Source organism: Delphinapterus leucas, chromosome 3 (genome assembly GCF_059928025.1).
Source record: "Delphinapterus leucas isolate spDelLeu-1000000601 "Yukka" chromosome 3, BTC_Dleu_Yukka2, whole genome shotgun sequence".
Classification (NCBI taxonomy): domain Eukaryota; kingdom Metazoa; phylum Chordata; class Mammalia; order Artiodactyla; family Monodontidae; genus Delphinapterus; species Delphinapterus leucas.
In genome coordinates, this window is record NC_143131.1 from 16005721 (window position 1) to 16018165 (window position 12445).

Here is a 12445-nt window from a genome sequence, read left to right on the forward strand (position 1 = left end):
CAACCAGATGTCTAGGTACATACCAGGAAAAATTGATGAGTCAGCCAATGCCATAAGCAAAACCTTTCATAAAATAAAGACGAATCTTTTGGAAACAATTTTAAAAATAAAAACATTTAATAGAGGTAAATCAAAGGTCAGCACGACAATATTATATAATTTAGTTTTTGATTCGTATTTGACCCAAGTTAGGAAGGGTGATGGTGATAAAGATGATGATGGTTGCTAGGCAATGGGGTTTGCTTATATTTTTTATTATTTTCTTCTTTCTTAAATTTTTATTGGAGTATAGTTGATTTACAATGCTATATTAGTTTCAGGTGTACAGCAAAGTAAACCTGTTATACACATATCCACTCTTTTTTAGATTCTTTTCCCATATAGGCCATTACAGAGTATTGAGTAGTATTCCCTGTGCTCTACAGTAGGTTCTTATCAGTTATTTATTCTATATATAGTAGTGTGGATATGTCAATCCCAATCCTCCAATTTACCCCTCCCCCCCTTACCCTCTGGTAACCGTACGTTTATTTTCTACATCTGCAACTCTATTTCTGTTTTGTAGAGTTACAGATGTCATTATTTTCTAATTGTACTACATTATAGTCAGACAATATGGTCCACACTATTTCCACCTCTGTCTCCCTGACCCAGGGTTCTTGTACCTGCTGTTCTGGGCCACTGACATCCCATTACTCTCCTCCTGGACGTCTCCGCCCAAACGTTACCCTCTCAGAAGGCACCAGGGGTCTTGTCTGAAGGACACCCTGCCACCTTCCTCCTTATTCTATCACGTGTGCTGTCTTCATAGCTCCTATGCCAGTTTGTAGTCACTCATCTAACCTATTATCTTCCTCGTTTCAAAACCATCTCCCCTCCCAACTCTGAGACCTCTGGTCAGTATCTTTCAACTCTTTGGACCACAACCTACCGAGAAAAATTTGTTTTACACCGTAAACTACCATACGCAGAGTTTCATACGAGTTTCGTAAGACACCACAATGTTTGGTGCATCCCAATATTTTCTATTTCTTTTAAACATCAGTTGTGGCCCTCTGAACTGACTTCACACCTCACTATCGTGAAAACTCAGTTTGAAAATTCTACAAAGGCAGGAAGCAGGCCTATCTTGTTCCTCAGTGCCCAGCCTCGGTCCACGATACAGACTCAGTAAATGCTGAATGAAAGATCCTGGCCTTCAAAATGGTATACACACAAGGAGAAGCAGAGTCGGGTAATGACCAAAACATGGCCTTGGAGTCAGACCTGGCTGGACTCCGTTCTCCTAGATCTATGCTTTTATAGCTCAGGAACGATGAGCCACACACTTAACTTCCCTGGCCCATGATTTTCCGCACTAATAAAGAAAAATGATGATAATAATCCTTACTCACAGAATTACTGTGAAAGCTACAGAACATAATGTAAGTAAAAGTCACAGCAATTGGCACCAACAAGGGCTTAGTAAAAGGGAGCAATTCCTGTAAGGGGGTCATGGTGTAAGGAACAACGCAGAACATTCTCTAAGCAAAGAATCCAGAGTCTTAGAGACAGGGGGACCCCTGCTCTTCAAACAAGGGCCTGAACACCAGCTGTGAGGGGCGGGAGATGGCGGGCAGGGGGAGCGGCTCATTCAGTTCTACGTTCCTTACGATGATCAGCACGGTATCTGCTGAAAACTGTTTGACACAATGCTTTCTTCTTCCATTTTAATCCCTTTGCACAAACCTAGCTGGCCTTGTTTAGATTTTCTCCGGAACTCCACATTGTTTCAGGGCGGAGGACTCTCTTAGTTTTCTTTCCATCTTTCTTTCGTTTACTGGCTCATAAATTAAAGCATGATCGACGAGAAGGGTTAAGACCTTTGCCTCCTGACGTGTGGCCAAAGTGAGCGATCATGTAAACCAAAAACAAGCTTCCTCATGTCAAGCTTCACAGACTCCAACCCTCATTGGCTATACTCTTAGGACAGGCTGCAGAAGGAAGCCACCTACTTCACTGAAACTCTGCCTTGGCCTGTTTTGCTGCTGCCCCAGCAGACTGGAGAAAGTATCTGGAACACAAAAATGTGAAGTCCACTAGAAATTTCCATTAGAATCTAATCAAAGGCAAAATGCTACACGTGTACTCTCCTAGTGTGTGTGTGGGGGGAAATGGCACCAGTGCTTTGCTTTCAGCTCAAATTTGTCATCTTAATTACATGGCACAGGGGGGTAAAATGATCATTATATAAATAAAGGTTCTGTGACGTTAACCTCCCCCTTGAGTTTGTGAGATAACTGACTTCTAATTATAGATAAAACAAAGATTATTTTCTTTTTCAGAGACTCAAACGGGTTGTGAGATTAAGTCATTTAAATTGTCAGTGGGTTTTCAATGCCCAGTATGGCATGACATTCGGGTATAACACCAAAATAGCAAAGAGGGGTGGACAGAGGGCACTGGTACTCATTGAGCACTGGCTGCATGCGTCAGGCACATTTGATCCTCAGCAGGGGAGGACATGCCATTGCTCATTTCTTAAAGAATCAATTCAAGAAGATTCAGAGAAGTTAGGAAACCTACCCCATAGCACACAGCACAGCTAGCATTCAGTTCCTTGGGATCATGGAAAAGGTGCATCCCACTTTAGGGGGACGCTAGGTCAGAGGCAGCCTTTTGAATTCCAGCTCTGCCACTAACTGGTTGGCAATCCCTGGCACGTTCAATGGAGTCAATGGTTAAGAACCCTGGCCCTTTGAAGGAGAGCAGGAGTGGAGAGGGGGAGGGGGAAGCACACTGTGTACCGCCCTCCCAGCATGCTGGTTTTAATCCCTCACTTATTCTGTGATTTTTCATTGATTTACTCTGTCCAGCTCCCTCCGTCATTCGTGCCGGGCTGTGAGCTGGAGCCCAGGAATACAATGATGAATTAAATGGCCTCCTTCAAACAGCTTACTGACCAACGAGGGATCAGAAAAGTAAACAGGCAATCCTAACCACACGGTGGGGTCTGTCACAGAGGAAAGTCCCAGGGTCGGATGGGAACTGGCCACGTGGGACAGACCACAGCCAGGCAAGAGCCGATACAAAGCTGAGACACAGCACTGGGCATCCGCGTAGCAGAGGGCGGCTGAGGCGGGGGCTCTGTGCGCAGCAGTGGCACTTGGCCTCGGACCTAAGGGACCGAGGGCTACGTAAGCAGCTAAGGGGGGCAGACGCTTGTACCTATGCATCATCACGGACAAGTCAGTACCAAATGTGACACTGAGACTGCTGTTCGAGAGACGAAGGTTAAAGAACAATCTCACTACAAAATGCAATTCAAGGAGGCCAACTTTCTAGAAACTCCATGTGAAAGCAGTGTCTGAATCAGCACTGGGAGCGATCGCTCCACACACTGCCGTCCCCCAAATGGAGGGTGTCTTCCTGCTCTCACATGCACAAATACCACTGCCAAAAGCATCAGCGGTGAAACGTCCAACCCAACAAAGTCAGGAGGCTCCAGCTAACAGTCACTAACAGTCAGTCTTAACCACTGAGCCTGAACTCCCCGAGGACACTGCAGAGCATGCAGGCAGACGGAGGGGATTAAGGGTCCAAGAAGCCTAAGACACCCCGGAAGCTAACCTGTGGACGGCGCATCTGCCCATGGACACGCAGAGCCTTGCTACACCGCCAGCAGTGCGAAAAGCAGCTCGCTCACTTGTACCAGCCCCGAAGGAAGGCCCAGATGATACACTGGCCCTGACCCCTCCTTGGCGAACCGCAAAGAAAAAGGTTAACGGTCATAGTGAGCTGGCATGGTTGGAAGGAATGACTAGTACACAAACACGCACACACAAAAGAACATCCTAGAGTATCTGCATATTAGGGAAAATAAGATCTCAAATCGGCACTTATACACATTAGGAATTGTGATTTTATAGAAGAATTATGTACAGATTTATTTCATTTATTTATTGGCCACACCGTGCAGCATGTGGGATCTTAGTGCCCCGACCAGGGATCGAACCCGTGCCCCCTGCACTGACAGTGCAGAGTCTTAACCACTGGGCCGCCAGGGAAGTCCCTGTACAGATTTCTTTTAAATGCTAAACTCTATTACTTTTTTTTTTCCGTAACAGAAAAGTTTAGGAAAATCTTCTGTGCAAAGTAAAATCACGCTTGTTCCAGCTGTGCTAGGTTATGTCTTCTAAAGCTTTCTCATTGTTGCCACCACCAGGCGGGCCCAACCTACCCTGAAAAGGACGGTCTTCACGTTCCTCAAGCTAGCCTTTCCACGCTGAATTCAGTGTTAAGAAAAAGATAACTATTTTCTAATGTGTTTTCATGATAGAGGTATACTAAGGTAAATTTATGATGAAATTATACTGTGCACACGTACGGTACAATCCTAGGTTTATTTTTTTAAACACACACAAGGGCAAGCACAGAGGCATACACATACCCACACACACACACCAGCAACTGTAGTCTTGGGCATTTGTTCTGAATAAATGAAAGCTTACGTCGGCACAAAAAATTTACACGTGAATGTTCAGGGCAGCTTTATCTGTAACAGGCGAAAGCTGAAAAAGCCAGTCCCAGGTTGGCATTCTTGAAATGAGCCAATTAGAGCAAATGAAGGCCAGACTGATGTGGCTGGAGGCTAAGACGGGTGGGTGGGGCGTGGGGTAGCCTGCTGGATCCAAAGGTTCTGTACCTCAACTATCCGATACCCTGGTTGCGATACTGTGGTCCAGTTTTGCAAGATGTTATCATCGAGGGAAACCAGGTAAAAGGGTAACATGGGATCTGTCTGAACTAGTGCTTACAAATGCACGTGGATCTACAGTGGTCTCAAAACAAAAAACTTAATTAAAAAAATAGTTTTAAAATACACGCAAAAAGCCTAGAAGAAAATATATCAGAACTCCAATAATGGGTCACAAGCTTGTAGGTGTTTTCTTGTACTTTTCTATGACTTTCCCTGTTTTCTAAAGTTTTTAAACATTTCTAGGCTTAAAGAGAAACCTCAGTCCCATCAAAATCATTATCAATGAGCATATCTGGACACATATAATTAATTCAATGAATCTTTTAAAAATGAATATTATAGAACTGCTTTCAAAACAACAACAAAAACCAAAATGAAATCATCAACCTCCCCCAAGGGTCACCAGCTATTAGAAAGGGCTTTCCTAACCCACCTATTTTACACATAGTCAGTTTCAGCCCAGAGAAACTCTACAAAGCAAGAAGCAGGAAAGGGAGGAAAGCCCAGGAACCCCAATTCTTGAGACAAATGGTTGACCAGCTCTCGCTTCTGAAGTTCCTTTACTTCTGTCCTAATGTCCTAGTCCTTGTGCTAATTCAAGAGCCCCTTTCTGATCCCTTTTCCCCGGTTACAAGTCCAGACCCCTAACTTGAATTCTGGTATAGAATCTCCATTCCTGTAACTCCAAACCACCCTGAAGTGTCAAAAGCACCTCAAAAAAACCCCCAAAACATAAACAGACCTCCTCCACGTCAGGAATGACACTCTCATTGCCGGCCTCCCAAGCGAGAAACCGAAGTCCACCTAAAATCCCTCCCCTTCGCTGGCCACCATGCCTACCTTCCAAGTCCTGGCAATTGACTGAGGCCACCTGGATTCCATCGTCTCTCCACTCCCTCCTCCTGCCTCAGCTCTCACCACTCACGTTCCACCTGGACCCCAGTAACTGCTTCCTAACCAGTTTCTCTGCCTCCAGGCTCCTGCGGTATAAATCCAGCGGTTCTCAATTTGGAGGCTAAGAAAAGTTTTGAGTTTTAACTTTAATGATTAAAAAAATGTTTTTACTACTTTTAATGACAATTTTTCCAGGCACTGATAACTCAGAATGGAAAGAAACTTCCAGAGATGAAACTTTGGTTTCTTTGGCCGGTGTTTCCCAAACTGGGATCGACTAGGACCTTGAAGGGAACGCCACTCAGGTCTGAACAGCATAGACTTGGATGGATTTGAGCCCTACTCTGCTGTCGATTGGCCGAGCAATCTCAACTTGCTCCGGTGACTCTGCTTTCTCACCCTCAGCTGCACCAGCTACAAAACGAGGATAATAATAATACCTACATCTCATAGAGTGTTCGGGAGAAAAAGGAGTCAGACAATGCCCATAAAGGATTTGATACAATTCTTGGTACTGAGTGAGCGACTCAGATATTTCCGTTGTTAGGTACTGTTACCAGTGATGTAATCTGATCGCGCCCTGATTGAAACTCTCTCACGGTTTGTTCCCAGTCACTTCCAGGATAAGCAATAATCTTACTGTGGTTTCCCTACAATGCCTTTCCTGAGGGGCTCCTGCTGCTTCTCCAGCCGCATCAGTCTCTGGCCTCCTTTCCCTGCTTTCCACACCACGGACAACCCTCTTGGGGTCTGTCCTGCATTCCTCCAGGTCACCCCTCTTCCCAACCTCAGCCACTGTGCCCCACCTGACTGCAGTGTCCTTCTCTTCCACAGCACCTTGGACAGAACCCTCTCCTGTCACCACCTTATGCTGTAATCTCCCCTCTCCTACCTCTGCCTAGGAACCGGGCATAGCCAAACTTTCAGCTCCTGGGTGGAAGTGACTGATTTCCTGGGCTACCATGTTGAGGATCTGGGGCTGCAGATGGGCCAGTGAAGGAGGGCAAATCGTGATGTGTACAGCAGCTGGGAGTGAGCTGCCATCCTTGTACTGGACCTGGACTGGGCCTCATGAAAACCTCTGGGTCCTCACTGCCTAGTCAAACATCTGGCACCAGTGGCTACTTACTAACTGTCCATTAAAGGGATGAGTACCAGCTGCCCTTCTAGGATGCTGAGGTCATATACTGAGCACCTTGCGTCTGTCACCTAAAACCTAACTCCAAAGGCTGAGTTGTAAGTGAACGTTTTTCATTTATTGGCTGTCTTGAAACTGCCTTTAAACTAAATAATATGACAGTAATTCCTTGGCTGCTCTTAAGTGAAATGAAAAAAGCCTATTTGAGCCAAATACCCATACATCTTGGAGTTTCAAAACAGAGTCAGCATCAATTTTACGAATCCGATCTTTAAGCATTCTGTTTTTTTGTGTGCCACTCATTTCCTAGTGTCAAGTAAGAATTAAGAGATACCATGCAAAGGATTTGTTAATCCAGTGAACAAAAACAGAATCGAAATGACTCCAGGTTCTAGACTGAAACCAGAAGTCATTTTTGGCTGCTGGTTTGGTAAAATATCTACGAAGCGGCAAGAGGTCAGCTTGGCTCAAACTGATGGTACAAAACTAGGAGAAAACACACCATCCAGGAGATAACAGGAAAGGCCACAAACAAAGCACAACAGCTTAGAACATGGAATAGTGAACTCCCACGCTTTCCCTCTGTGCCAAACCCCACCACCACCAAGGAAATCTCTAGAAATGTCAGCAAAATGCTACTTGAATTACTGAAAGGATTACAAGGAGGCAGAGGCCAGAAAAAGACTGAATAAAATATAGGTCACTAAGATGGCAAGGATCTCTTTTAAAAAGTGTAATTAATAAGAAAAATTAATACTAGGTACTGAAGTATTTTTCCATGTACTAAAATACATGAACAAAATAAGGGGCTAAAAAGAATAGTGCTTGTTTGTCTTCCCCTGAAAAGTATCAACAAGGCATTCTTGTTTCTCTGTAAATGTCTGTGAATGCAAAAAGGTATAGAAGCCCTGCACATCTTCTGCTAGAAATGTGGTCTGAATATCTAAAAAGCCGGAGCACCTGAGGCTTACAGAAAATGACGGGAATCTGGCTGAAATCTTAATCTGAAGAGCAAAGGTTATGCGGGATAAGCGTGGCCATGTTTCTGTCAATAACATCACTCTCTGTATAGCTTCCCATCCGCCACTGAGCTCTCCCAAAAAGAGTTTGGACATCCTTCCTTTCTGGCAATATCCTTCTAAAACCTTGGCAGTATCCTTATAAAAGCTAGTATCTCTTCAAGTTTCAGTTTTAGAACGTTACAGAGTCAAAACACAGTACAAAGACAAAGGGGCCCCCACCCCGTCTCACTCACTCCCAAATGGTCCATATTCCCATCAGAGAGCAGCTCCTTCTCACAGATGCAGAGACCCCAACACTGCAAGCTTGACCCCCACTCCCCCTTTCACTACAACACGCCTACGATACTCAGGCTTCGCCCATCCATGCCAATCCACCTTCATCTACCTCCCAGGGGCTAAGATAATGGAGAAGAGCAGATGGAAACTGGTAAGAACATGATGACGAAAATTCACCAAGTGACAGCCTCTCACCTCATGGACATCTGAAAAGTGAGAAGTTGCATCAAACTCAGAGCAGCCAATTCCCTCAAAGGCCCCGAGATTTGCCCTAGAAATGACTTGATAGCTGTATATGCTCCTGTTCAAAGTATGTGAGTTAACACACTGCTGGAGGGAGTGTAAAGTGGTGCAGCTGCTTCAGAGTTGTCCAATAGGGCAAAGTTACCATCTGTCCCACCAATTCCACACCTAGGTAGAGGCCCAAGAGAAATGAAAACAAATGTCCATGGAAGAAAGTTATACGCAAATGTTCCTAGCAGCATTACTTCTATATGCCAAAAAGCAAAAACAATCCAATGTCTTATCAACAGATGGGTGGGTAAACACCATGTGGTACACCTATACAATGGAATACTATTCAGCAAGAAAAAGGGATGAAGTACTGATAAATGCAAACACGGGTGAACCTTGAAAGCATTTTGCCAAGTGAAAGAGGTCAGACCCAAAAGGCCATACGTTATATGATCCCATTTATAGCAAATGTCCAGAATAAGCAAATCCCAAGACAGGAAGTAGAGTAGTGGTTGCCAGGCACTGGGGAGGATGGGAGGGGAAATGGGGAGCGACCGCTCATGGGTCTGAGGTTTCCTTCTGGGTGGTAAAAATGTTCTAAAACTGATTGTGGTGATGACTGTACAACCCTGTGAATCTACTTAAAACCAGTGAACTGTACACTTTAAATGGGTATCATCTACGGGAGGTGAATCATACCTCAAATTGTTGTTTTTTTAAAAAAAAAATACTCGACAAACTGGAGAACAGTTATAAAACAGAACTCCACGCACTGGAGTGAAGGTTCTGAGCCCCATGTCAGGCTTCCCAACCTGGGGATCTGGCAACAGGAAGAGAAATTCCTAGAGAATCAGACTTTGAAGGCTACTGGGATTTGATTACAGGACTTCAACAGGACTGGGGGAAACAGAGACTCCACTCTTGGAGGGCACACACAAAGTAGTTTGCACATTGGGACCCAGGGGAAGGAGCAGTGATCCCATAGGAGACTGAACCAGACCTACCTGCTAGTGTTGGTGGGTCTCCTGCAGAGGTGGGGGGTGGCTCTGTCTCACCATGGGGACAAGGACACTGGCAGCTGAAGTTCTGGGGAGTGCTCCTTGGCATGAGCCCTCCCAGAGTCTGCCATTAGCCCCACCAAAGAGCCCAGGTAGCTTCCAGCGCTGGGTCACATCAGGCCAACCAACCAACAGGGAGGGAACCCAGCCCCACCCATCAGCAGACAAGCGGATTAAAGTTTTACTGAGCTCTGCCCACCAGAGCAACAGCCAGCTCTACCCACCACCAGTCTCTCCAAACAGGAAACCTGCACAAGCCTCTTAGATAGCCTAATCCACCAGAGGGCAGACAGCAGAAGCAAGAAGAGCTACAATCTTGTAGCCTGTGGAACAAAAACCACATTCACAGAAAGACAGACAAGATGAAAAGGCAGAGGGCTATGTAGCAGATGAAGGAACAAGATAAAACCCCAGAAAAACAACTAAATGGAGATATGCAACCTTCCAGAAAAAGAATTCAGAATAATGATAGTGAAGATGATCCAGGACATCAGAAAAAGAATGGAGGCAAAGACTGAGAAGATGCAAGAAATGTTTAACAAAGACCTAGAAGAACTGAAGAACAGAGATGAACAATACAATAACTGAAATGAAAACTACACTAGAAGGAATCAATAGCAGAATAACTAAGGCAGAAGAACGGATAAGTGACCTGGAAGAAAGAATGGTGGAATTCACTGCTATGGAACAGAAAAAGAAAAAAGAATGAAAAGAAATGAAGACGGCCTAAGAGTCCACCGGGACAACATTAAACACAACAACATTCACATTATAGGGGTGCCAGAAGGAGAAGAGAGAGAGAAAAGACCAGAGAAAATATTTGAAGAGATTATAGTTGAAAACTTCCCTAATATGGGAAAGGAAATAGCCACCCAAGTCCATGAAGCGCACAGAGTCCCAGGCAGGACAAACGCAAGGAGAAACACACTGAGACACATAGTAATCAAGTTGGCAAAAATTAAAGACAAAGGAAAATTATTGAAAGCAGCAAGGGAAAAACAACAAAAAACATACAAGGGAACTCCCATAAGGTAAACAGCTGATTTCTCAGCAGAAACTCTACAAGCCAGAAGGGAGTGGCATGACATATTTATTTAAAGTGATGAAAGGGAAGAACCTTCAACCAAGTTTACTCTACCCGGCAAAGATCTCATTCAGATTCGATGGAGAAGTCAAAAGCTTTACAGACAAGCAAAAGCTAAGAGAATTCAGCACCACCAAACCAGCTCTACAACAAATGCTAAAGGAACTTCTCTAAGTGGGAAACACAAGAGAAGGACCTACAAAAACAGACCCATAACAATTGAGAAAATGGTAACAGGAACATACATATCGATAATTACCTTAAACATGAATGGATTAAATGTTCCAACCAAAAGACACAGGCTCACTGAATGGATACAAAAACAAGACCCATATATATGCTCTCTACAACAGACCCACTTCAGACCTAGGAACACACACAGACTGAAAGTGAGGGGATGGAAAAAGATATTCCATGCAAATGAAAATCAAAAGAAAGCTGGAGTAGCAATACTCATATCAGGTAAAATAGACTTTAAAATAAAGAATGTTACAAGAGACAAGGAAGGACACTACATACTGATCAAGGGATCAATCCAAGAAGAAGATATAACAATTATAAATATATATGCACCCAACATAGGAGCACCTCAATACATAAGGCAACTGCTAACAGCTATAAAAGAGGAAATTGACAGTAACACAATAATAGTGGGGGACTTTAACACCTCACTTACACCAATGGACAGATCATTCAAACAGAAAATTAATAAGGAAACACAAGCTTTAAATAACACAATAGACCAGATAGATTTAATTGATATTTATAGGATATTCCATCCCAAAACAGCAGATGACACTTTCTTCTCAAGTGTACATGGAGCATTCTCCAGGATAGATCATATCTTGGGTCACAAATCAAGTCTCAGTAAATTTAAGAAAACTGAAATCATATCAAGCATCTTTTCTGACCACAATGCTATGAGATTAGAAATCAATTACAGGGAAAAAAATGTAAAAAACACAAACACATGGAGGCTAAACAATATGTTACTAAATAACCAAGAGACCACTGAAGAAATCAAAGAGGAAATCAAAAAATACCTAGAGACAAATGACAATGAAAACACGACAATCCAAAACCTATGGGATGCAGCAAAAGCAGTTCTAAGAGGGAAGTTTAGAGCAATACAAGCCTACCTCAAGAAACAAGAAAAATCTCAAATAAACAATCTAACCCAATGCCTAAAGGAACTAGAGAAAGAAGACAAACAAACCCCAAAGTTAGTATAAGGAAAGAAATCATAAAGATCAGAGCAGAAATAAATGAAATAGAAACAAAGAAAACAATAGCAAAGGTCAATAAAACTAAAAGCTGGTTCTTTGAGAAGATAAACACAATTGATAAACCATTAGCCAGACTCATCAAGAAAAAGAGGGGGAGGACTCAAATCAATAAAATTAGAAATGAACAAGGAGAAGTTACATAAGACATCGCAGAAATACAAAGCATCCTAAGAGACTACTACAAGCAACTCCATGCCAATAAAATGGACAACCCGGAAGAAATGGACGAATTCTTAGAAAGATGTAAATTTCCAAGACTGAACCAGGAAGAAATAGAAAGTATGAACAGGCCAATCACAAGCACTGAAATTGAAACTGTGATTAAAATTTTTCCAGCAAGTCCAGGACCAGATGGCTTCACAGGTGAATTCTATGAAACATTTAGAGAAGAGCTAACACCCATCCTTCTCAAACTCTTCCAAAAAATTACAAAGGGAGGAACACTCCCAAACTCATTCTATGAGGCCACCATCACCCTGATACCAAAACCAGACAAAGATACTACAAAAAAAGAAAATTACAGACCGATATCACTGATGAATATAGATGCAAAAATTCACAGCAAAATAACAGCAAACAGAATCCAACAACACGTTAAAAGGATCATACACCATGATCAAGTGGGATTTATCCCAGGGATGCAAGCGTTTTTCAATATATGCAAATCAATCAATGTGATACACCATATTAACAAACTGAAGAACAAAAACCACAT

General features: G+C 43.2%; 1 protein-coding gene across 4 annotated transcripts in view; it reads right to left on the minus strand.

The window, feature by feature from the left end:
• Positions 1-12445, minus strand: part of MYO10 (myosin X) — a 218081-nt gene that overhangs the window by 124143 nt on the left and 81493 nt on the right. The window contains exon 1 of one of the 4 annotated variants that reach the window (XM_089908697.1): positions 8264-8991. The exons of the other annotated variants lie outside the window; for them this stretch is intronic. The gene's annotated coding sequence lies outside the window, so the exon portion shown is untranslated. Of the gene's footprint in view, positions 1-8263; positions 8992-12445 lie in introns of those variants that run through there. 4 annotated transcript variants of the gene reach the window in all.